The sequence below is a fragment of the Chionomys nivalis genome, chromosome 11, assembly GCF_950005125.1.
Source record: "Chionomys nivalis chromosome 11, mChiNiv1.1, whole genome shotgun sequence".
NCBI classification, from domain to species: domain Eukaryota; kingdom Metazoa; phylum Chordata; class Mammalia; order Rodentia; family Cricetidae; genus Chionomys; species Chionomys nivalis.
The window spans coordinates 61841340-61864449 of NC_080096.1; the positions used below are offsets into that span (position 1 = coordinate 61841340).

Genomic DNA, 23110 nt, shown 5'->3' on the forward strand with positions numbered 1-23110 from the left:
TTTGGTTTTTCGAGACAAGGTTTCTCTGTGGTTTTGGAGCCTGTCCTGGAACTAGCTCTTGTAGACCAGGCTGGTCTCGAACTCACAGAGATCCGCCTGCCTCTGCCTCCCGAGTGCTGGGATTAAAGGCGTGCACCACCACCGCCCGGCTCCCCTCCCACTTTTATTGTGCTCACAGAGCAGCATGTGTAGATCTCCTCAAAGGCTTAGGGACACCTGGCTGAGCATCATTTTACTGGTGTAGTTGAGTGTTGTGTATCATATACATTTAATAAATCTGAAGATTTAATAGCCACTAATGAATTAAAAGGGCTCACAGTTGCTGAAATCTGAAGTTATTAGGGGCCTATATGCCTTTCATTATTCTGCAAAGTAATTCCCTTGCTATTTGTTTTACTTTTGTTGTTCAGAATGGGAATGTTTAAGACATCAGGAGTTGTCTTCTTACCCGAAATCAGAACTTTCTGATTACGTTTGCTGCAGTGCTGAAGGGTAGTGTCCTCAGGCACTTCATTTGGAAGCTTTGGGTTTCTGTCTACCCTGGCAGCCTTACTTTTGCTTTTGTGTTCTTAAAGAAAGTGTGTGCATATAAAGTTCTGCCTGTCAGCTCTCCCGTGAATTAAGGGATTATTTGACTTTTAAAAATTGTGAGCCAGAAGAATGTATGAAGTGGTCTAACTTCTGTAAGAGATGTCCCTTCCTTAGCTGTTTGAAGCAACACTTGTGTTTTAGATGAGCCCACCTGTGGCTTCAGTCCAACAATATTGTTTACAGATAGATTAATCCTGTATCTTTAATAGAGCTTAGTTACTAAAATAGTATACGGATGCTTTTCCACATAATTCCATGTAAGTAAGGCGTCTTTTGCAATACATATCTTTTTCCTTTCCTTTCCCCTTTCCTTTCCTTTCCCCTTTCCTTTCCTTTCCTTTCCTTTCCCCTTTCCCCTTTCCCCTTTTTCCTTTCCTTTCCTTTCCTTTCCTTTCCTTTCCTTTCCTTTCCTTTCCTTTCCTTTCCTTTTCCTTTTCCTTTTCCTTTTCCTTTTCCTTTTGAGACAGGTTTTTTTTCTGTAACTCTGGCTGTCCTGGAACTTGCTCTGCAGGCCAAGCTGGCAGTGAACTCAGAGATCCACCTGCTTTTGCCTCCAGAGTGCTGAGATAGAAGGTATGCACCACCACTGCCTGGCTTGTAAAACATATCTTTAACCTATTAAATAATTGATTTGAAAATATTTTGTTACCTTAGATATAAAAAAAGCTTCACAGATAAATGCTAATCAACGTGCAATATATATTGAACAAGCACTGCTGTTTTTATAGAGGAAAAATGTGAGACATTTTGCTTATTTTCATGCAGCCCCATAATGACTCTAAAATTTTAAAAAATATGTTATCATAAAAGGAAAAATAATTTATGTAAATTTATCAAATAAGATAAAAGATATAATTTTGCATATTTCCCCATTTCTGGGGATCCATCCTGTCAGACTATGGATAAGAGAATGCCTGCTTTGCGTGGTAGTGATGGTGTCACTGCCTCCTCCCCTTCTTCCTCTTGCTTATCCTCCTCCTCTCCTGTTACTAGTTTTAGGAACTCACAGGACACTCTAGGCTTAACAGACATCTGTTGAGCACGTTGTCTACATCAGAGGGCATTGAGCTAGTTTGGGGACTTGACCAAAGCTGGTTGTGTATGGATGAAAGTTCTAGGAAGTCTTTAGTCTCCCTTAGGTGCATTTTGCTATGATGACATGCATACCGAGGCAAGTGATGGAAGAGTTTGTTTTGGCTTACACTTCCAGAGGGATAAGTCCACAATGGTGCAAACACTGGAGCAGGACACTGGCTAATCACATCTTCAAACACATGTAAAAGAGAGTGAACTGGAAGTGGGGAGAGGCTGCAGCTCTCAAAGCCCTTCCCCAACAACCTACTTCTTTAGGTTAGATAAGCTCCTAATCTCCCCAAACAGTGCCACCAACTGGGGACCACGCATTTAAATACCTGAGCCTGTGGGGTTGGTTGTTCTTCTTTAAACCATCACATCCTCTTGATAACCTCCTCAGTGTCAGCACTTTTGGGGGAGAGGTGCAAGCACACATGTGGGATGGATAGCTTGGAATCCTAAAGAAAACATACTAGGAAGTTATTGTTTAAACATTAAGAGCAAACAGAAGTAACCATTTCTGTATTCATTGGGTAGAGAAGTATGTTTTAAGCAGGGCACCAATGGAAAAAAAAAATGATGACACTATGATCATTATGAGAAAACACTTATAAGATTATTTAAAAGAAGGCCTAAGACCAAAAGGCTGGGGTGTGTTTCAGTTGTAGGGAGCTTATATCTAGCATGTTCAGAGCTCTAGGTTTGAAGTCTAGTCTCTGTCTCTTTCATTCATTCTTTCTCTCTCTCTCACACACATACATGCGCATGCACACACATAGAGCCCTTAAAACTTCTTCTTAGGGAATCTTTAGCCTTCCTCAGCTTTTGAGCATGTCAGTTAGGTTGGGAATACTTAGAAAACTGTAGTCTCTTTCCACTTAGGTGGTGGTGCACGCCTTTAATCCCAGCACTTGGGAGGCAGAGGCAGGCGGATCTCTGTGAGTTCGAGACCAGCCTGACAGAGCTAGTTCCAGGACAGGCTCCAAAACCACAGAGAAACCCTGTCTCGAAAAACCAAAAAAAAAAAAAAAAAAAAAAAAAAAATTCCTGGAGTTATGTACACAGCCTACCTTTTGTCATTTCTTAATTATTATATTCTAATGATTAAATGTGTAAAAGAATCTATACACATGATATCAATTATTCTCATATACATTACATTCACAAAGTATGGTTGAAATCTACATTTAAGTTTTCTTGTAGGAGAAAGATAAAAGTTGAGAGTTAACTATGATGAACAGTGCAGATGTGAATTACAGTGTACTTAGGATTTTGCAATTGTATTGCTACATCTCCCCCATCCCTCAGTGTAACCTTCACAAGAGCAGGTCTCTGATGTGTTCCTAGGTATCTGTAGTTCTTTTGGGTAGCACAGTATTGACTATATCTGCTGAGTAGCTAGCTTTTATGTTACATGGAACTCCAGGAGAACAGCAACTGTGTTTGCTCACCACACCATATAGCAATATAAAGTGTGCAAATATATTAATTGGCATTATATGCACTAACGCTTGTGAGCACTATTAGAAATCTGGGTGGTTGGGCCAGCAACATGACTCAGTGGAAAAGGTGCTCGCTGTCAAGCCTGACAACCCTAAGTTCACTCCCTGGACACACACTGTATAAGGAGAGAATTAACTCTTGTAGGTTGTTCTGTGGCATCCACGTTCCTCCCCTCCAACAAACAGTAAATAAATGTTAAAAAAAGAAATGTAGACGATTAACGATAGGTCACATATATGGATGAATAATCGTCCTTTTTTTTTTTTTTTTTTTTTTTTTTTGGTTTTTTCGAGACAGGGTTTCTCTGTGGTTTTGGAGCCTGTCCTGGAACTAGCTCTTGTAGACCAGGCTGGTCTCAAACTCACAGAGATCCGCCTGCCTCTGCCTCCCGAGTGCTGGGATTAAAGGCGTGCGCCACCACTGCCCGGCTTGAATAATCGTACTTTTATGAAGAGAAGTTGTGTATCTAGGGAGAGAGGAAGCTGATAAGATACAGAAGGCTGATGAGCACAGGCCCTGAAAGCTGGGAGAACGCCTAAGTTCTTCCCTACAGTTGTATAAGCAGAGAGCAGTTGCTGCAGGAAGAGGAAGAGGAGACTATCTTTAAAAGAGGTGCCTACAGATTGGGCAGGAAGCGCTAGGTACAGTCTCTCATGAGTTTTCACCCATGTGAATCTGAAACCCTGGGTAGGTCATCTCTGACTCTGACAGGTACTGACAATGTTAAATCCTGTCCTTGTAGCTTCTTTCCTTGCTCACCAGCTCCTATATTTTCCTCAATCATTTTAAATCTTTTTACTACTGTCTTTTGTAAATCCTGAATCTTTTGGCTTGCATATATTTCTAATGATTTCATGGAGGCACCCAGCCTCTGGTCCACATTCTGTACCTATGATTCCAAGGTCTGAAGTTTTTTCCTTTAAAGATAACAAGTCATCCTTGATCATTATTTGGATAGCATGTAGACTGCCTTCCTGGATAGATACTCTATCCGCTAACCTATCATAACTTTTTTTTTTTGAGATAACAAAATGTATTTATTTTCCAATACACTCATCTTCCCAGTCCAGTAGAACTATATCATGACCATAAAGCTACCAACGTTTCCAGTGCTACCATAGCTCGCCACGGTCAGCATTTATAGCTATGACTTTTTTTTTTATTTATTCATTTATTTATTTATTAAAGATTTCTGCCTTCTCCCCGCCACCACCTCCCATTTCCCTCCCCCTCCCCCATCAAGTCCCCCTCCCTCATCATCCCTAAGAGTAATCCGGGTTCCCTGCCCTGTGGGAAGTCCAAGGACCACCCAGCTCCATCCAGGACTAGTTAGGTGAGCATCCAAACTGCCTAGGCTCCCACAAAGCCAGTACGTGCAGTAGGATCAAAAACCCATTGCCATTGTTCTTGACTTCTCAGTAGTCCTCATTGTCTATTATGTTCAGCAAGTCCGGTTTTATCAATGGATGAAGAAAGTATGGAATATATATATATTAGAGTATTACTCAGCAGTAAAAAACAATGACTTCCTGAATTTTGCAGGCAAATGGACGGAAATAGAAAACACTATCCTGAGTGAGGTGAGCCAGACCCAAAAAGAGGAACATGGGATGTACTCACTCATATTTGGTTTCTAGTCATGAATAGGGGACATTGAGCCTATTATGCGTGATCCTAGAGAAGCTAATTAAGAAGGTGAACCCAAAGAAAAACATTTAGGCGATGAAAGGAGATAGAGACAAAGACCCACATTGGAGCACCGGACTGAAATCTCAAGGTCCAAATCAAGAGCAGGAGACAGAGCACGAGCAAGGAACTCAGGACCGCGAGGGGTGCACCCACACACTGAGACAATGGAGATGTTCTATCATAACTTTTAAACAGATTTTGATTGTTCAATTCAACAGTATGAATTCTTTCAGATAATTTCTCAGTACCCTTTGACATGGATTGAATTTTGTCTGTCAAATTAATGTTATCCTTTTCAATAGTATTAATGTTATCCTTTTCAATAGTATTAATGCTTTCAGCTAATTTTTGATTTTCGATGGTATTAATTCTGTCAGCTATCTGTTCATTATTAGTCTGTAAAGACTATCATTTCTAAAAGTGCCTCATTCTTGGCTTTCTTATCAAACCATTTTCTTAAGGATATAATATGAAAAACAAAACTAAGTCCCAATATCCAATAAATGGATGTATCAGAAAAACCATATAAACCTTGCAGAATACCATCCATAGTATAAGCAAAAATGTTATTAAATTCCTGGATGATAATATTGTCTGCAATTATATAACTTTCAAGTTTATTGATTTATTTATTAATCAAATAGTTATTTTTGTTATGAGATTTTGGTAAATTGGTGTAGGTTTAATAATTTTTATTGGCCAGCAGGTGTTGCGGTTGCAGTTGTGTGGCAGTGAGATGCAATCAGAGGCAGCACAAAACGTCCCACACCACTTTGGTTCTGCATATTTGTGCCTGGTTAAATACTGACAAGTATGCTTTGCTCTTTGCTTAAGTATAACATTGAGACATTTGAGATATTTGACTTTAATACTGAGGCTTGGGTAGGAGAAAATTTCCAAAGGTATGAGGAGACATCAAAATATCAAATGTTTTAATTGTGGTAGAATAGGACATCTGAAAAGGGATTGTAGACAAGGAATTTCTAGAGATAATGTCTCCTCTGGGAATGACAAAAATAAAAGGTATCAACTTTCTGGATTATGTAGGAGGTGTGGCATAGGCTGACACTGGACCAATGAATGCAGATCAACAAAAGACAGAGAAGGCAACGTGATACCATTGGGAAACTCGTTGGGGGGGGGAGCTCTTGCAGGCCCCTGAGTCAAACATGGTCCAGTTATTCCCAGTTACTATGGAGGACTTGTTTCACCAGGGAAATTTAAAAATCCATTGCCTGATGTTAAAAAAAAAATACTGTTCTATATGATGGAATAAACATGGAGGATGAATCAAAAATTCCAATAGGAAATAAGAAATGTATATTCTGGCAGACTTATTTTAATGATCAAAGACCAAAGCTAAGAGTGCATATAAATAACACTGTAATTGAGAGATTTACTAGACATGGGTATGGACGTGAGTATCATTACTCCAGAATCTTGGCATCTGAGTTTTCCTCTTCAGGAGGCAGATGTTCAATTCCTAGGAACTGGAACCCTATGTCAAGTGAAACAAAGCACGAGGTAGATTGACTTCATTGGGCCAGAAAGACAGAGAGGAAGGCTGAGGCCGTATGTGGCTAATAATGCAGTGAATATATGGAGTTGTGACCTACTGCAGTAATGGAATATCCAGATTAACATTCCTGCAGTCCCAGAAATGCATGTTTCTGAGGATATTATAAGGCACTATAGACAAAGGTCAACAGCCATTCAGATTGTACAAGAACACAAAGCAACTAGCAAATCCTTACAGGTACCAATGCCCTGCCTTTAAAATGGTTAACCGAGAAACTAATATGGGTTAAACAATGGCCTTTAACAGAAGAGACAATGCAGGCTTTAGAATAGCTGGTACAGGAGCAACTAGATGCTCACCATATTGGAGAATCAACCAGCCCTTGGAATTCTCCTGTATTTGTTGTTAAAAAGAAATCTGGAAAATGGAGAATGGTGACAGATCTAAGAGCTATCAATAAAGTAATTCAACCAGAACTCCAAATAGGAACCTCAGAAAAACCCTACTGAATACTCAGACTATTTGCAGTTATACCAGATAGTAATCTTGAAACTTAACCTTCATTTTGCTTTCACAGGATCCCATAGAAAGAACGTTACCCCCATGACAGCTGGAGGTAATTCTAGAAGATTTCGTCCCCTCTCCCAACAAAGTTTGTCCTCAGGGTTAGAGACATCATTGAGGGGTTGATTATAATTGGTATAGGATTGGGTATTGGGGTGAAAATTATGTAGGCTCAAGGATCTTTTTGGAAAAGAAAGAGGGAAATTGGATAGGATAATAGGTGGATTAGTGTGAGCTTACACTAATAATAATAGTGAGTAATAGAGTGAGTACTTGTGAGCTATTTTTTATAGACAATTTACAATGGTATAGATTCTTGTATATTGATACAAATTCAAATTATATTGAATATGTTCCTATTTCTGTCTACAATGCCTGTACACCTAGGCAAAATTATTTTTGTATATTGTATACATTCATGCTTCTACCACCTCTGTTTAAGACATTTTATATATTGATGCAATTTTAGCATAAATTTATCATATTGTACTATATATTTCTACCTCTGATCAAGATACTTATACATTGTTTACATTTTGAGGTCATTGTCCTCATTTGCTGTACAGTTGTTTAAAGATTGCTTAATATTCTAATATGAAGTCTTAGTCTTTATGCTACATAGGTATTAAAAATTATAGATTGATAATCATCCTTTTTTCATACTTATAGTTAGACTAATCAGGTTTTTTAGAAACATAGAGATTGTATTCTGCATAGATAAGTAATCTTTAGTCACTTCAAAGAACTGTAGAATATGGTATTTAAATAACTTAGGGTTCTGTTGATGTGAGACACAATTGCTCCTGGCAGCTCTGATCTGTTCCACAGAGAATGTTGAGCATTGAAGACAATTCACTTGGAGCTTGTTTTCTTCTTGGCAAAACTGGCCTTTGGGCAAGGAACTGCCCATGCCTCGACCACTGACAAAATGCAAGGTGTCTCGACGGGACAAGCAGGATACAAGAAAAAGACTGTCAAATCTTGCCAAGACAGGATAAGACAGTTCTGAAAATTTTCCTGCCTCTGAAAATGGTCTGTCAGTTACTCTAGGCCTTAGCCAAAGTTGGTTGCTCCAATGTTGCAAATGAGACTTTGGGTTATTGGCTAGGTAGCCAGTTGTCCCTGTCATTTATTGCATATTTTGGAAGTTGCTTGATTTTACTTCCTGTTTACTTAAGTAATATTATTTCCCTTGTCAGGTGTTTGAGGGGTTGAAGACTAGATAATTGTAGTTACTTTCCTCTTATGATTTGGCTAAAAGCTATTTCTAATCCAAGACTCCTTAGGATAGGATAATTATTGAAACCTTTATCACATATTTATTGCTTGATATTGTTTATGCTGGTTGTAATTCTAATTTTTATACTTGATATTTGTTCTTATTGTATATTGTTTTATATTAGGCTTAGACTTCTCTTATTTAAACAAAAAGGGGAGGTGCTATAGGAACTCCTCCAGCCAATAGCCTTTAAGATACCAGCTCACTTGAACGAGGCCTCTTACACTATAAATGCTGATGTAAAGCCCGCTAACTCTCTCTTCTGGCTGCTGGATTCGGTTCCTGTTCCCTGTTTGTGCAGAGGATTGTGATCTGTGAGTCTACCCCTAAATAAATAACCCTTTATTATACTCAGTTCTGAGCTAGTGTGGGATTTCTTTTTAGCATCCATCTTCATGGGATATTTGTTCTCCATCATCCCAGGAAAAGTCATGCAACTCAAAAATAATACATAACTTGGAAATCAATATTACTAAAGAAAAAATGTTAATTGTTAAGTTCCATCCATATGACATAGGACAGAGAAAAATATCCCAAGTAAATTGCTACACAATAATCTCTGTATTATGGGATTGTGTCTGGATTTATTTTTCTTCATTTCCTAGTTCCTATTTATAATCTGGAGATACCATCTTCTTATACTTGGTAGCTCCCCACACATGACAGTGTCTTATATAGCCATATCAACAATCAAAACACAGATAAAACTATAACCAAAAAACACAACTCCAAACTCAAGCCCACTTGAAATACTGTTTATCAAATGTCACTTTGAACTTGGCCTTTCTGGCAGCCTTGCTCTGCCTGTCTCATGATGGGGATTTGTCACTGACACAACCTGCCAGACTGACTTCCCATCTTCAGTGTTCCTTTAAAGTGTGTTTTAAGAAAGTCCATGGGTATAAAATATAAGTCACGCCTGGAAATAGCAGCCTATCCTTACTTTTTCTTAAAATAAGAAAGTAATTGATGCTGTCCCTTGATGCCTAGGTTAGGTGAAAAATCATTGGGTGCTCCTGTGGTTTTTATACACTCGGCTATCTGTACTTGTAGTGCCTGCTTCTCTCGGATAATCAAACAGTGATGGATTAGGACTAGGCTGCAGCAGAGATTGGGGGAAGAAAATCTCCCAGCATCCCTTCCTGCGGAAGCAGCCGCCACAGCAGTGAGTGTAGCTGCCACCGTAACTGACAGGTCTTGAATTCGCCCTGCAGTGCCCTGGGGGCCGTCAGATGCCTGGTTACCTCTTTGCCAGGATCTGCAGGCTGGGGAACGAAGCAGAAGTTGACGATTTCTGCTGGTCTTTATACTGAGGAATGGTTCTTTTAGTTGGCTTTTGAAAAGATCTGGTAGAAGAGAGGGAAGACAGCTTTAATAGTGGAGCTGTGTTCTCTCCTCTGAAGTTACAGCCGCTGGGAGTCTGTGAGTATGCTGTGTTTATTTAGCGGTTCTGGGGACACGATTACAAGGTTCTCTTTAAGTCTGGGGGGGATTTATTTAAGGAAACCTTTTGGGGGAAAAAATTAAAGAGTTCCATTTGACTAGAGACCTGCAGGTTTTGTTAGATGACATTGTCCTTTTAGCTTCCTGTCAAGCTTGCTGGGGCTTCCCACGCCCCCTCCCTTTTTTGAATCGTCTGAGGGTGAGTGCTGTGATTGCAGAAAACAGCATGCCTGCGTCTGTGCACCGCCTGCGCTGCAGAGCCTGTGGTCTTCCCTGGTGCCAGGGCTGCTGACATGCTGCAAGGTGTGCCCTGGGGCTCCCCAAGACTCCCACGGCAGAACAATGGCAGCAGGAGGATGCTCACTTGTGCTCTCTGTGCTCATCTTAGGTCCTCTGCGGCTGCTTTCTAGCTTTTTGTTTTGTCTTGTTACGGTAATTAAAACCTTAAAGATGAGTAAAGTGGTGTTCATTCAGAAATAGCCTGTGTCCTTTAGCCTAGACTTTTACCTCCAGCTGGGTGGTGTTAGCTGCAGCCCGCGTCTGTGGCAGGTCATGGTGAACGTGAGCCCTGGGAAGTGAGCTCTGCTTCCTGACCTTTTAAAGTTATACATTGGAATTACTGCTGGTGTGTGTGTGTATGTGTGTGTGTGTGAGAGAGAGAGAGAGACAGAGACAGAGAGAGAGACAGATACAGATCCTGAACTCAGAACATCTGCCCTGAGTCATTGTGTGTGTGTGTGTATGTGAACATATGTGTACGACACAGATCCTGAACTCAGAACATCTGCCCTGAGTCATTGTGTGTGTGTGTATGTGAACATATGTGTACGACACAGATCCTGAACTCAGAACATCTGCCCTGAGTCATTGTGTGTGTGTATGTGTGAACATATGTGTACGACACAGATCCTGAACTCAGAACATCTGCCCTGAGTCATTGTGTCCCACTTTGTCTTCTAGAACTCACCATGGGCTGCAGCTGTTCCTTTTCTGGATTGGTGAACGCACCCTAAGCATTTTGTTAGCATAAAGATTGGTTTCAGATTCCTTCTGTGACCCTCATATGTTCTTATTGGTCTTTGTGAACTGATTCTTATCAGTTGGCTATCGATCTTCTCCCTCTGTCTTTAAACCACATAAACGCGACTTTTAGGAGTGATATATCCAGAGACTGGTAGTCAGAATACTTTTAAACAGCAACCGGTCATAGTTGTCTTTGTACATCTACTATGCTTGACTTAGGCAGATATAATATGTAAACTTTGTGGGTGCCAGTATTTGGTTGATTTTCCACAGAGTAAAAATAAATGGAGGATTTTTTTTTAAGAAAGAAAAAAAATCCCTGCCACCTAGAGATCAAACATTTGCTGCTTTTATTTTTAAACATTTTGTCATACCTAAGTGCAGCAACTTGAATTTAATTAGGAAGGATGCTAAATTTAGGATCTTTGCCTTTAAGCTTGCAAAGAGCATTTGTTCATTCATTCATTCATTCATTCATTCATTCATTGATTCATAAATGTTCACATTTGTTGCCAAGATTTTCCCAAGCTCTGGCGATATAACACTGCAGCAAATACTGTTCTTGGACTCCCTGAGCAGATATTTTTAGTAGGCAAAGGAGGCCGTTGAAACCTAATTACCAGGTTATTTCATTGGAGCTGTGGTGAGCCTTTCAGCTCTGTAGCTACAGGCTACTTTGTGAGCAGCTTTATGTGGGCCACATAAATGCTTGTAACCGGCTCTGCCCTAGGCTGACAGTCACAGAGCCTTTGAGATGGAGGTGTTAGAACTAAGTCCATTAGTTCAACAGGTACGCAGTAAGCACCCTAAGTACAGGGTTTAGATCAGAAAGAACTGGTTTCTGTTTTGGCTGGTCCACCGGGGAAGGGAGGGAGGGATATTGGTTATTATGTACAATCTGTGCCATCATTTCCCTGCCTTAGGGGGGAAGATAGAGCTGGGGTCTTCCTCAAAGATTTTCTGGGCTGGGCCCAGTGCTTTTGGTCATTCTGCTCCTCCTCTTCGTCCTCCTCCTTCTCCTCTCTCTTTATAGTAACGGACCCGTCAGTGGACGTACAGATGAGGAGAATGAAGGTCACAGAGATCAGCCCATCGCCTGGGGTCACCCAGAGTGACAATTGTAATAGCACCCCTTGTAAGCTGGCAGACCTGTGATTGCTTTACGTGTCCCATCTGGAGGCTGATTGGGGGCAGCGTCCCCCAATTTCTTCTGGTGTAAACTTCAGTGTATTTCTGGATATCGTGAACAATAAAGTGATTATTTCCTTTGGCCCCAAGCCCAGGTCTTCCTATCACTTGCAGTGGCTTTCCCCTGCTGGCGTCCTCTGCTCCCTTCAGAAAGGGCAGGCTGAGCCAGGTGAGCCAGCGAAAGGCGCAGGCGAGGTTCACCCGAGGAAAGGAATGGCGGTGGGAAGAAGCCATCTTTCCTGTACTTGGTGTGCAGATTGCTGCCCATCAAGTCGGAGAGCTGTCTGTCAACCTCGGCAGTGTTCCCACGGAGTCACCCAGCAGCAGTCACTTTCTGCAGTGCGGGAATGAGGCAAGGAGTGACTTCATCGGAGACATCCAGCAAGTCTCCCGGACCTGCCACAGTTTCTAGCTGGCTGTGCAGCTTCTTGGTGGGAAGTGTGACAAAGAGCTTGTGAGCCCAGGGCCCTGTTGACACCAGACCCCTTGTGCTCCAGCGTCATCACCTCACACCTTAAAGTCTGCAACTTTGGCTAAGCTGTGGCTGTGCCCTGCAGGTGGGAACAGCTTGTGCTTCCAGAGTTCCTCCTAGCGGGGCTCTCCTGAAGCTTGTTTGAATCTTGATGACTGTGTTCACTTGGAATTGTCTACCCTGTGACTGTACTCCACCCTGAAGACGCAAACATGTTGGACAGGCCAGGCCTGTGGGTGTTGGAGACCCCTCCCCAGACTGACGCCCCGGCAATAACCAAATTGCCAGGTGGCCTTGGTGAGAGTGAGGAGCAGAGCGGCAGTGCTGTTTGTTCTAAAGGAGACTTGGTGCTTAGCACGCGGATTTGATGCAAATCTCATGCGTGGTTTCCTCTACTTTTGACGGTTCACTAGTTCACAGGTGGGGGCAGTCCTTAGTGACCATTGGGTGGGATGAATAGATTTCTTCAGTGATCCTCTTAGATTCGTGGGTTATAGGATACTTTATTTGAAATCATTACAGGTGGCTGCACTTTAGAAAGAGAAGAGCAGGGGCTACGACTTGAATTTCATCCGTGGTCGGGGCTGTACTCATTGTCTTAGACAGTAAGGCAGAATTCGAGCCTTACACTTTCCCACAAAACAGGACGTGTAACATAAACAGGTAGTTTAGTTGCTGTTCACCTTCTCAGTAATTTAAGGTTTCTCCTTCCTTCTTTGCCCCCCACGTCCGTCCGTCCGTCCGTCCGTCCGTCCCTCCCTCCCTCCCTCCCTCCCTCCCTCCCTCCCTCCTTTCCTGCAATAGCAGCCATTCCCTTTGATAGTTTCATACCATACAGCCTGAATAAGTATAGCATATCAGCACGGAAGTGTGGGAGAAGAGTCAGTGCCGGTGCTTAATTTCTTGACTATTTCTTTCTATGCCTGTCCTTCCATGCGCACATGCCCATCAGCATCTATACACTAATACACTCCCGTGTCCATGTTTCATACACCGCTCACTACAGCTGAAAAAGCAGGCTGACGCTCCAGTCAGCAAGCAGAGACAAACTCATCTGAGGAAATGGCTTTTGGGCGACTTACTTTTTCTCTTCTCCTGGATTGGGAGGTAAAAGGAAAGGAATTCTTGTCTTTGCAACAATTGTTGTTTAAAGACATCCTGCTATTCCTTGTCTCAACTTTGATTTTTTTTTTTTTTAAATGAATAACTTCTTCCCAGCCATCCCTACCCTGAAAACCTGCATTTGCTGTGCGCCCTGCAAAAATCTGCTTCCATGCCGGGAGGGGCATGGTCACTGGCCAAACACTTTTAGGATTGCTAGAGACATTAGGCAGAAGCGCTGAGTAGCAGGAATGCCTTCCCTGGCCTGTGTCTGGGAAGCTCTTGGCTCGCCTCATCATAAGGGAGGGGCACAACAACATCGCCACCCTGGCAACCCTTACATTTATTTATGTGCTGGCTCCGGCTAAAAGGTGATTTTACAAATGGAGGACATCGCCTTGTGGGAGCGCCCCATGAAGTAGACTGAGCCCCGAATTGTTCTTTCCTGCTCTTGCCGAGGCCCGCCATCATGACGGCTGCCACACATGGGGTGGTGCCCGGCTTTGCCTTGTGTCCTGGTAGGCTGCCTCCTCAATTCTTGGGGGTACTCTGGTGCGGAAGGACGAGAGCGATGAAGTACATTACTGCTGGAAGGGGGTCCTCCAATAGAGAAGAGGACCCCCCCCGCCCCGCATTTGCCTTTCAGTTAAAGGAGTGGTTGGACCCAGGAAGATCAACCAGGAGCTGCACACCCCACCTGCCAGTCCACCACCCTGTTGTCGTTGGTTTCAAGTGACACAGGAAATTTGATTTGCTCTGCCTGAGGGAAGAAGTTGGGAAGGTCTAGGTTCCTGTTCTTGGGAGTTTGCTGTGTCTTTGAGCAAGGAAAACAGTACTGTTTGGGGACAGTTTGAACAGACAGCAGTTTCCCTCTGCCCACTTAGTGAGTCAGTCCACTCAGTGTGGAAATGAACGTTTATTCTTTCCTAGCGGTCTTAGTTTTCAGCGAAGCCCCAATTCCCACCAGGAACTGAAAACAAACCAACACGAAGCTGTCAGCGAAGTTGGCTTTCAGATTTCCAGGGCTCATTTCTGGAGAGATGGTGGAGTGGGGGGTGGTGGTGAGGGCCACTACCCAGTGGGGTGCGAACTGAGACTGCAGCTGTGCCCACCTCCTTCCCCTCCCTCCAGGGCGAAGCTGCTGCAGGGGGAGTCTGGGGAGGGGCTCCTGGTAGGACCCACTGTCAGGCCTTTGCATTGGCTCTAGCCCCCTTGTCTGTGTGTGGCTGTGGGGATTGTGGAGGCATGGGGTGGTGGCCGTGGGTGCTTGTAGGTACCTGTGGGGCTTGTGAGTGGGCGTGACCCTGATCCTGGGGCTTAGCACTCTTTCTTGGTCTCGGTTGGCCCACAGGAACCCCAGGTCCTGAAACTACTCCCACTTTGTCACTAAGCTAGCCTGAAAACGTCTTATTTGGTCATTATTCCATAGAGAAAAAGCGCAGTAATCAAAAAAGAGCTAATGACATGCTTGATCTAGTTTCAATATTTTGTTTTATCATTCATTCCCTCTGTGAGCTGGGTGTGGTGACACACACCTGCCATTTAGGATACTGAGGCAGGAGGATTGGAAGCTTGAAGCCAGCCTGGGTTATATGAGAGACTCTTTTTCATAGTAGGGTGCTCTAGAAGGGTGCATGAGAATCTTTCGAGTAAACAAAGTTGTTTGTTTTTCTTGATACAGGGTTTCTTTCTCTGTGTGTCCTTGGCTATCCTGGAACTCACTCCATAGACGAGGCAAGTCTTAAATTCACAAAGATCCACCTGCCTCTGTCTCCCAAGTCCTGGGATTAAAGGTGTGTGCCACCATTCTCTGGTGGCTTGAACAAAGTTTTTTATTTATTATTATTATTATTATTATTATTATTATTATTTTGGAAACAGGGTTTCTCTGTGTAACTCTGGAGTCTGTTTTGGAACTCACTTTGCAGATCAGGCTGGCTTCGAACTCACAGAGACCCACCTGCCTCTGCCTCCCGAGTGCTGGGATTAAAGCACCACCACCACTGCCCCGCTGAGCAAAGCTTTTGATGTGCTTCTGTTTACTCAGTTCTGCCTGTGCGTCTTGCTCTGATGTTAAAAACTTTGTGTCTGAGAACTAACCTTAAGTGTCTTCTCTCCCTGGCTGTTGCTTTTGATTTCCTTTGCCGTTGTTAGTCTTAGCACAGTGAGTGTGTCTAGGTTGGGTGGGTAGACCAGGGGTGGCTGGTCTGCTCAGGGAGGGTGGTGCCACCCTGCAGTTGCTCCCTGGTTCCTCTGTTCAGTCAGCATAATGCTGATTGAAGGTTCCCTTGCCAGGCACGGGGCTAGGTGCTGTGGCGCTGTCCCTCAAGACGCTTACAGTCTTAGGAAGAATCAGCTGTTTAGGGCTCGCTCACTTTGCTCAGCCTGCATGCGCTGTCTGTATTAATACCACTTAAGTGGCGCCAGTTAGCATCCTGCCATGTTCATCAGTTCACTTTTAAGGAACTCAGTATTTCACTACCATGTCGCTAAGCCATACCTCTCTCAAAAATCCTTTATTACTGTCGTGTGTGTGTGTATGATGTGTGTGAGTGTGGATGCTTATGTGCCACAGTGTGTGTGTGTGTGGGGGGGGTCAGAGAACAGCTTTTGGGAGGTGGTACTCTCATTCCACATTTATGTGGGTTCCAGGGAGTAATTCAGGTTGTTGGACTTGTGTGGCCAGCACTCTTACCTGCTGAGCCGTGTCTTTGGCACCACATCATATCTTCTTCATACAGCACTCTTAATCACTTGGATTTTATTTTGTTTGTGCGTTTTCAGGCATCAGCTCTCTATAGAGCCTGGGATAACCTCACAATTCAACCCTGGCTGCCATCCACACAGTTCTGTGTACATAGTCCGTGAGCACAGTCTCCAGTACATAGGAAATTACAGTTGACAGTGTACTACTTCCTGTCCTGTCAGAGCCAGTTCCTCCAGTAAAGAGGAAATCCCCATTCAGCTGCGCCCCCTCGGAAGGTCTGTGATCCCCACTGCTTGGGAGGCTAAGGCAGGAAGAAGATTGAGAACTCAGGCCTGTCTGGACAACTTAGTGAAGCCTTCTTGGAACACATGTGAGAAGAAGGCTGGACACTGAGTGGTGGAGCGCTTGCTTCAAGGGCATCCCCAGGACCTCATGTAAAATGGGCACAGCCATAGTTGACTTTAGTAAAGGCAACCACAGTGAAAATCAGGCTGAGCTAGGAGGGGTAGTGCATCCCTTTAATCACAGCACGAGGCAGAGGCAGGTGGATCTCTCTGAGTTCAAGGCCAGTCTGGTCTTCGGAGTGAGTTCCAGTACTGCTAGGGCTACACATAAAAACCCTGTCTTGAAAAACCAGAAAGAAAAACGAAGTGATGAAGCCTGCCCTAGTGGAGGACACAGTCAAGTTCAGGTGGACACACCACAGTGGTGAAGGACTTCGTCAGTTTAGCGAAAGTTGAAAGATTTCTGAGTGCTCTAAAATGGTGTGGGAAAAACATCAGGTAGAGAAACATCCTGACTTCTTCACCTGGGAAGGGCTAAAAGCAATAAATTACGCTGTGCTTGCCTAGTTTTAGCTTCATTTTGTGCTGTGTGATATGCACGACATGTTCAGAGTTTATTTTCTTAAATTAATACTTGAATGTTTCTTTAGTGATTTGAACCTAAATATTCCTTTTCCTGGTTGTGAAAACAGTATATGATCTTGTCTGGAAATTTGGAAAAGATGGAAACAGGTGCAAATAATGGAAACCCACCAAGTCCTAGCGATAATATTAAGATTTTTAGTTTTGGTTTAGGGGGCTTTTGTAGTCTTAGAGGAAGGGCATCTTGGCTATCAGTCTACATCATATCTAATACTTATTTCAGGATATAACAATTACGTTCTTATTACCCTGTGACGTTATCAATTTTATGTTCTTGTAAAGAATCAGGGTGGGAAGGAGGGAAAAGGTCGGAGTAATGTTCTTCTGTTCCGATAGCAGTGGTGATGGCCAGGGGTGTGGTGGTGAAGGCTGAGGGGAAAACATGTCGAGTTCTGGGCTGTTTGCTCTCTCTCTCTCTCTCTCTCTCTCTCTCTCTCTCTCTCTCTCTCCCTCCCTCCCTCCCTCCCTCCCTCCCTCCCTCCCTCCTTTCCATCTTCCCTCCCTCCCTCCCTCCCTCCCTCCCTCCCTCCCTCCCTCCCTCCCTCCCTCCCTTTCTCCTCTCCCACTGTGTTTTTGTTTCTGGTTTAAAGCCAGGATTTATCTTTCTTTGTACCTATGCCCTCTGTCAAGGATGTAGGCATGTACCACATGGATGGGTTCCAGGATAGCCAGGGCAGCAAAGAGAAACTCTGTTTTGAAAAACAAAACAAAATAACAACAAAATAGTCCTGTGTAGTATTTGAAAATTAGAGTGATGCTTAAGTCAATAATGAAAAGACAGATAACCCAATTAGAAATATGAAAAGAATCTGGATAGTTCTCAAAGAAGATACACAAATGGCCAAATAAGTGCCTTAAAAGATTCTTAATGTCATCAGCCATTAGGCAAATGTAAGTCAAAACCACAGGGCAAGGGCTTGACTCAGTTAGTAAAGTGTTTGCTGCATGAGCACGAGGATTTGTGTTTGGATCCCAAGCAGCCAGTGCACACGTCCATCACCAAAGCCCCACCTTGCAAAGCAGTTACCACACTCACCAAAATGACAAGTGTTTGTCAAATTGTAAGGAAATTGAAGCTGTCACATTTTATTGGTTAGATTATGAGTCCACATAACCACTTTGGAAAACAATTGGTAACTCTTCAGTGTTAAATGTAGAGCTATCATATTCCTGGTCTACTATTTTCACATAAAATTTGTACACGAATAGTAATAGCATCAGTCTTCATGATGTACAAAAAGTGTAATGTCCGTACATAATGAACAAATGAAGTGATCACCAAATTTGGCATATTTTAGCTATGGCATGTTACTTAGTATTAGATAGAATGGAGTATTGTTACCTGTTCCATAGAACATGAATGAATCTTGGAAACATGGAAAGGGAAAAAACCAGTCATCCAGAACAGCATGTATGATAATTGCTAACTGTCCAGAAAACTAAAACCTGCAGATTCAAAAAGATTAGTGTTTGCTTGTAATGAGAGGTCGTGAGGAAATGGGAGAGACAGTGAATAGGTTGGTCCTGGGATGATGGGGTGCTGTACATTAGGTTGTGGTGATATAGGTTGGTCCTGGAATGATGGGGTGCTGTACGTTAGGTTGTAGTGATATAGGTTGGTCCTGGGATGATGGGGTGCTGTACGTTAGGTTGTGGTGATATAGGTTGGTCCTGGGATGATGGGGTGCTGTACGTTAGGTTGTGGTGATATAGGTTGGTCCTGGAATGATGGGGCGCTGTACGTTAGGTTGTGGTGATATAGGTTGGTCCTGGAATGATGGGGTGCTGTACGTTAGGTTGTGGTGATATAGGTTGGTCCTGGGATGATGGGGTGCTGTACGTTAGATTGTGGTGATAGTTGGAATCCTATGGGAAATATATCTCATAAATCTGTTTAAAACATTTAAGCCGGGCGGTGGTGGCGCACGCCTTTAATCCCAGCACTTGGGAGGCAGAGGCAGGTGGATCTCTGTGAGTTCGAGACCAGTCTGATATACAAGAGCTAGTACCAGGACAGGCTCCAAAACCACAGAGAAACCCTGTCTTGAAAAACAAAACAAAAAACAAAAACAAAAAAACATTTAATAACTAGAGTGTTCAAAACAATGCAAAATAAAGACATATTTTACTTATATATTAATACCTGTAATTGAAATATACTATGTGGCCTTCTTTATTGTTAAGCAAATAAATTTTTTTTTTTTTTACTATTTGAAAACATACTTTCTAACATAAGTATAGCAGTATTTAGAATAACTGTAGAACTAAGAAGCATTTAGGTAAAATTTAAAAGTTATAGGCCTGGAGAGGTGGCTCAGAGGTTAAGAACATTGGCTCCTCTTCCAGAGGTCCTGAGTTCAATTCCTAGCCACCACATGGTAGCTCACAACATCTATAATGTGTTCTGGTGGCCTCTTCTGGCCTCAGTGCAGGCATACATGCAGGTGTATACATACTAAATAAATAGATAAATCTTAAATAAGTTGTGCTGATTGTGATGGTACACATTTTAAAATGGGTCAATATAAAGATTTGGTGTTGCTCTTTTGTGTTACATGGATGTCAGCACAATGTTTATTTACTGATGCGCTTTACTGAATGAAATAAGCAAAGACTTGAATACGTCTCTGTGTTAGCTTTAAATCACTTCAACAGAACACCTGTGGTAGGTAAGTCATACAGAGAAAAGGTTACTTTGCCCACACTTTTGGGAGTTCAGAGTTGTAGATCAGGCAGTCCTCCTCTGGGGTAAGGCTGACAGATGAATAGTATATCATGATGGTAGCTTGTGCAGGAACAGTCACGTTCTGAACAGGAGGAGAGGACGGGGATCGACACACCAGGTTTGTTCCTTTTATAACATTGTTCATGAGAGAACTCACAACACCCCAGTGATCTAAGGCTCTCCCACTAGATCCTACCTCCCTAGGTTTCACCACCTCCTACTTGGGCCCAAGTGTTTAATCACAATGGACTTGGGAGTGGGCAGGGCAGACTCCAGTCATCGCAATGTATATAGATGTAAAGATGCAATACTCTAGAGGGTATTTTTGCACAAAACTTGCAATATTATAAAAGGCATTTGTAATAATATAATGAAGTCTGAATAAAAAAATCCAGCAAGACTTAATATAACTTTATAAAGTAACTTTTTATTTATAGCGATATAATAGAAAGATCCCCAAATACCAGTTAACAAACCAGATAACTCACATCTGTTGGCCTCCACTGATCAGAAAGCTGAGGTACTGGTAAGGGTGTGAAGTGTGGGGACCGATGGATGTGTGGAATAAATGTGTCCGGAACCAGGCCACTCACACAGGAGCTTGTCCTCTCTCAGGGGTTGGTGCATAGTGCGGCATTGTCAGCAAATACTCACTGCAGCATCAACACCTGCCTCAGGCTGTTGACCAACAGGAAGATCATTGAGGTGATAAAATGCTCCCCAAAGCACTTGGGGGACTGAAGAGAAAACATTGATACAATGTTGGTAAACTGGTATGAAACACAAAACTGGTTTGTTTATCACCGGCCAGGTGATAAAGCCATACCATTTTCAGACATTCGTGTATCTGTTGGAGTAAAATAGCTACAAGTTAATGTCAAGCTTTTAAAAACTGTATTTATTTTATATGTGTGAATGTTTTGCCTGTGTGTGTGTATGTGCACCATGTGTGTATCCTGTGTGAGCCTGTATCTCCAGGGTTCAGAAGAGGGCATTGGGTCCTTGGGGATCTGGAGCTATGGGTGGTTGTAAGCCATCATGTGGGTGCTGAGAGTCAAACCTGGGTCTTCTCTAAGAGCAACAGGTCAACTGCTGAGCCATGTCTCCATCCCAAATGCCCTGTTTTCTAGACTATAAATGTTAGTGATCAGTGCTAGCCCAGCTAAGGTGAGCAAGTCTCCTGAGAGTCAATATTCCTGTGTGCCTGCAGTGCTGTAGGATCCTGTGAGGATGCCAGTCTTCCCTTTATCTCATTGCTGAGCTAACAAATGGCTGGAGGATGGGATATTGATTGCCTGTCTTAGGAGGAAGGAAGGAATTGGGGCGGAGGTTAAGTGTAGCTAATATTGTACCCAAAACCACATTCCTGATATAATATAATGTATTGTGCTGTTTTCTCTACTTCATACATTTGGGACATTTCTAGTTCTCTTTTTTAAAAAAGGAGAAAGTAGGTTCTGGTGAAGTACAGATAGCAGTTTATACTGAATGAGTTAGGTGTGTAAATTCTGAGTGACTGCAGGCAAAAGGCCATAGCATGCTTGGTTCTGTGCCTTGTTTGGCTCAGGAGTAAGCTGTGATTTTATAAGCTCTCTGCTACCTAGAGTCCTCATTTTCTGCAAGGATAAATGCTGTTTGCTTGCTTGCTTCCCTCCCTCCCTCCCTCCCTCCCTCCCTCCCTCCCTCCCTCCCTCCCTCCCTCCCTCCCTCTCTCCTTCCTTCCTTCATTGATTCATTGATGTTTTGAGGCAGGGTTTCTCTGTGTAGCCTAGGTAGTCCTGGAACTCATTCCATAGACCAGGCTGGCATCAAACTCAGAGATCCTCCTGCCTTTGCCTCCTGAGTGCTAGGATTAAAGGTGTGCACCACTACCACCTGGCTCATTTGATGAGAGTCTTGGTTGGGAAATGTCATGCTGCAAAGGATGTGACAAAGGCCACCCAAGTCCTGAGGGAGCAGGAATCTGCACTGTCAGCATCCACGGCCCTGTTTCTTTCCCATTTCTCTGGAAGTCCCTCCTGCCTCATCCTTGGCACCCTTCTGAGAAGGCAGTACATCCTCATTGCTCTGCCGAGTAACTTTCTATGGAGCAGTGGAAGAAAGGGCAGAGGGAGAGCTGAGACAGAAACTTAAGGCCCTGAAGGCAGAACCGTGTCTGCTGACCTTAAGAATGAAATTTTGGCTCCCACCATAAAAGATATCATACCCCTTGGTGGCATATTATGACCAGATCCCTGGAGGAGCCCATGGAGAAGGGGAGATGGGTAGACACACTTACCTCACTACTGATATTTGCAAGTGAAGTGTGTTACAGAACACATCCACCCCAGGAAAACAGCTGATCCTGAGCAGATACTGGGGACTAAAAGCAGTTTGTGGTATGCTGGCCTGGGTGTGATACTGATGTAAAATCTGAAACAGTTTCTGGGAATTTAGTGTGTAAAAGTATAAAGGGCGAGAAGGATGTAGTTAAACTTTTGTTAGTAGACTCAGGTCTCGCCATTCGCCTAAGCCAGTACTTAGGAAATAAGCTGGTGGAAGGAAATTGCTCCTGTTGAAGAGCTGGCATTCAGGGCCAGGCGTGGGAACCTGCGGTCCTGGCACTCTTGGGGCTGAGGCAAGGGCTGTATTTAAGGCCAGTCTGGCTTTAGAGCAAACTTCTATCTTTAGAAACATAACAAAACAAAGTAAAACTGCAGCAGTACTGGAGAGTTGGCTGACTGGGTAAGGGAGCTGGCTGCTCTCTGAGAGGACCTGAGCTGGATCCCCAGCACCCACATGGCAGCTCATAGCCATCTGTAACTCCAGTCTTTGCGGATATGACACCCACTTCTGGCTTTCTGGGTCACCAGGCTCTCACACATGTCATACACATAAGTGCTGGCAAAACACCCGTATGCATTAATAGTGATAACAGCAAAGCCCAATATCCTAAGATGGGTAGCCGCTGTCTCAGAGCTCTGCCTTATGATTATAATAAATGTTTTAATGAAATATGCATAGTTTTACTTGGGGGAGAAAGGTCTGAGCAGGCATGGTGGCTCATCTTTGTAATCTCAGCACTTGGGAGACTGAGGCTGGCCTGGCCACCTGGAGACAGACCCTGACTAAAAACAAACACACAAAAACCTGGAGGACTATATATATCTATGCATGATCTTAGTCAGGCACAGTGACAGACACACTCATGATCCCAGCCTTTGGCAGAGTCAGGAGGATTGCTGCGAGTTTGAGACCAACCTGATCTACATGCTGAGTTCCGGCCAGCCAGGACTATGTAGCCATCCCTTGCCTGTCCTTGCCCTC

General features: G+C 43.3%; 1 protein-coding gene across 2 annotated transcripts in view; it reads left to right on the forward strand.

The window, feature by feature from the left end:
• Positions 1 to 23110, forward strand: part of Ttc39b (tetratricopeptide repeat domain 39B) — a 113113-nt gene that overhangs the window by 36442 nt on the left and 53561 nt on the right. Inside the window, exon 1 of one of the 2 annotated variants that reach the window (XM_057783763.1) lies at positions 9403 to 9641. The exons of the other annotated variant lie outside the window; for it this stretch is intronic. The gene's annotated coding sequence lies outside the window, so the exon portion shown is untranslated. Of the gene's footprint in view, positions 1 to 9402; positions 9642 to 23110 lie in introns of those variants that run through there. 2 annotated transcript variants of the gene reach the window in all.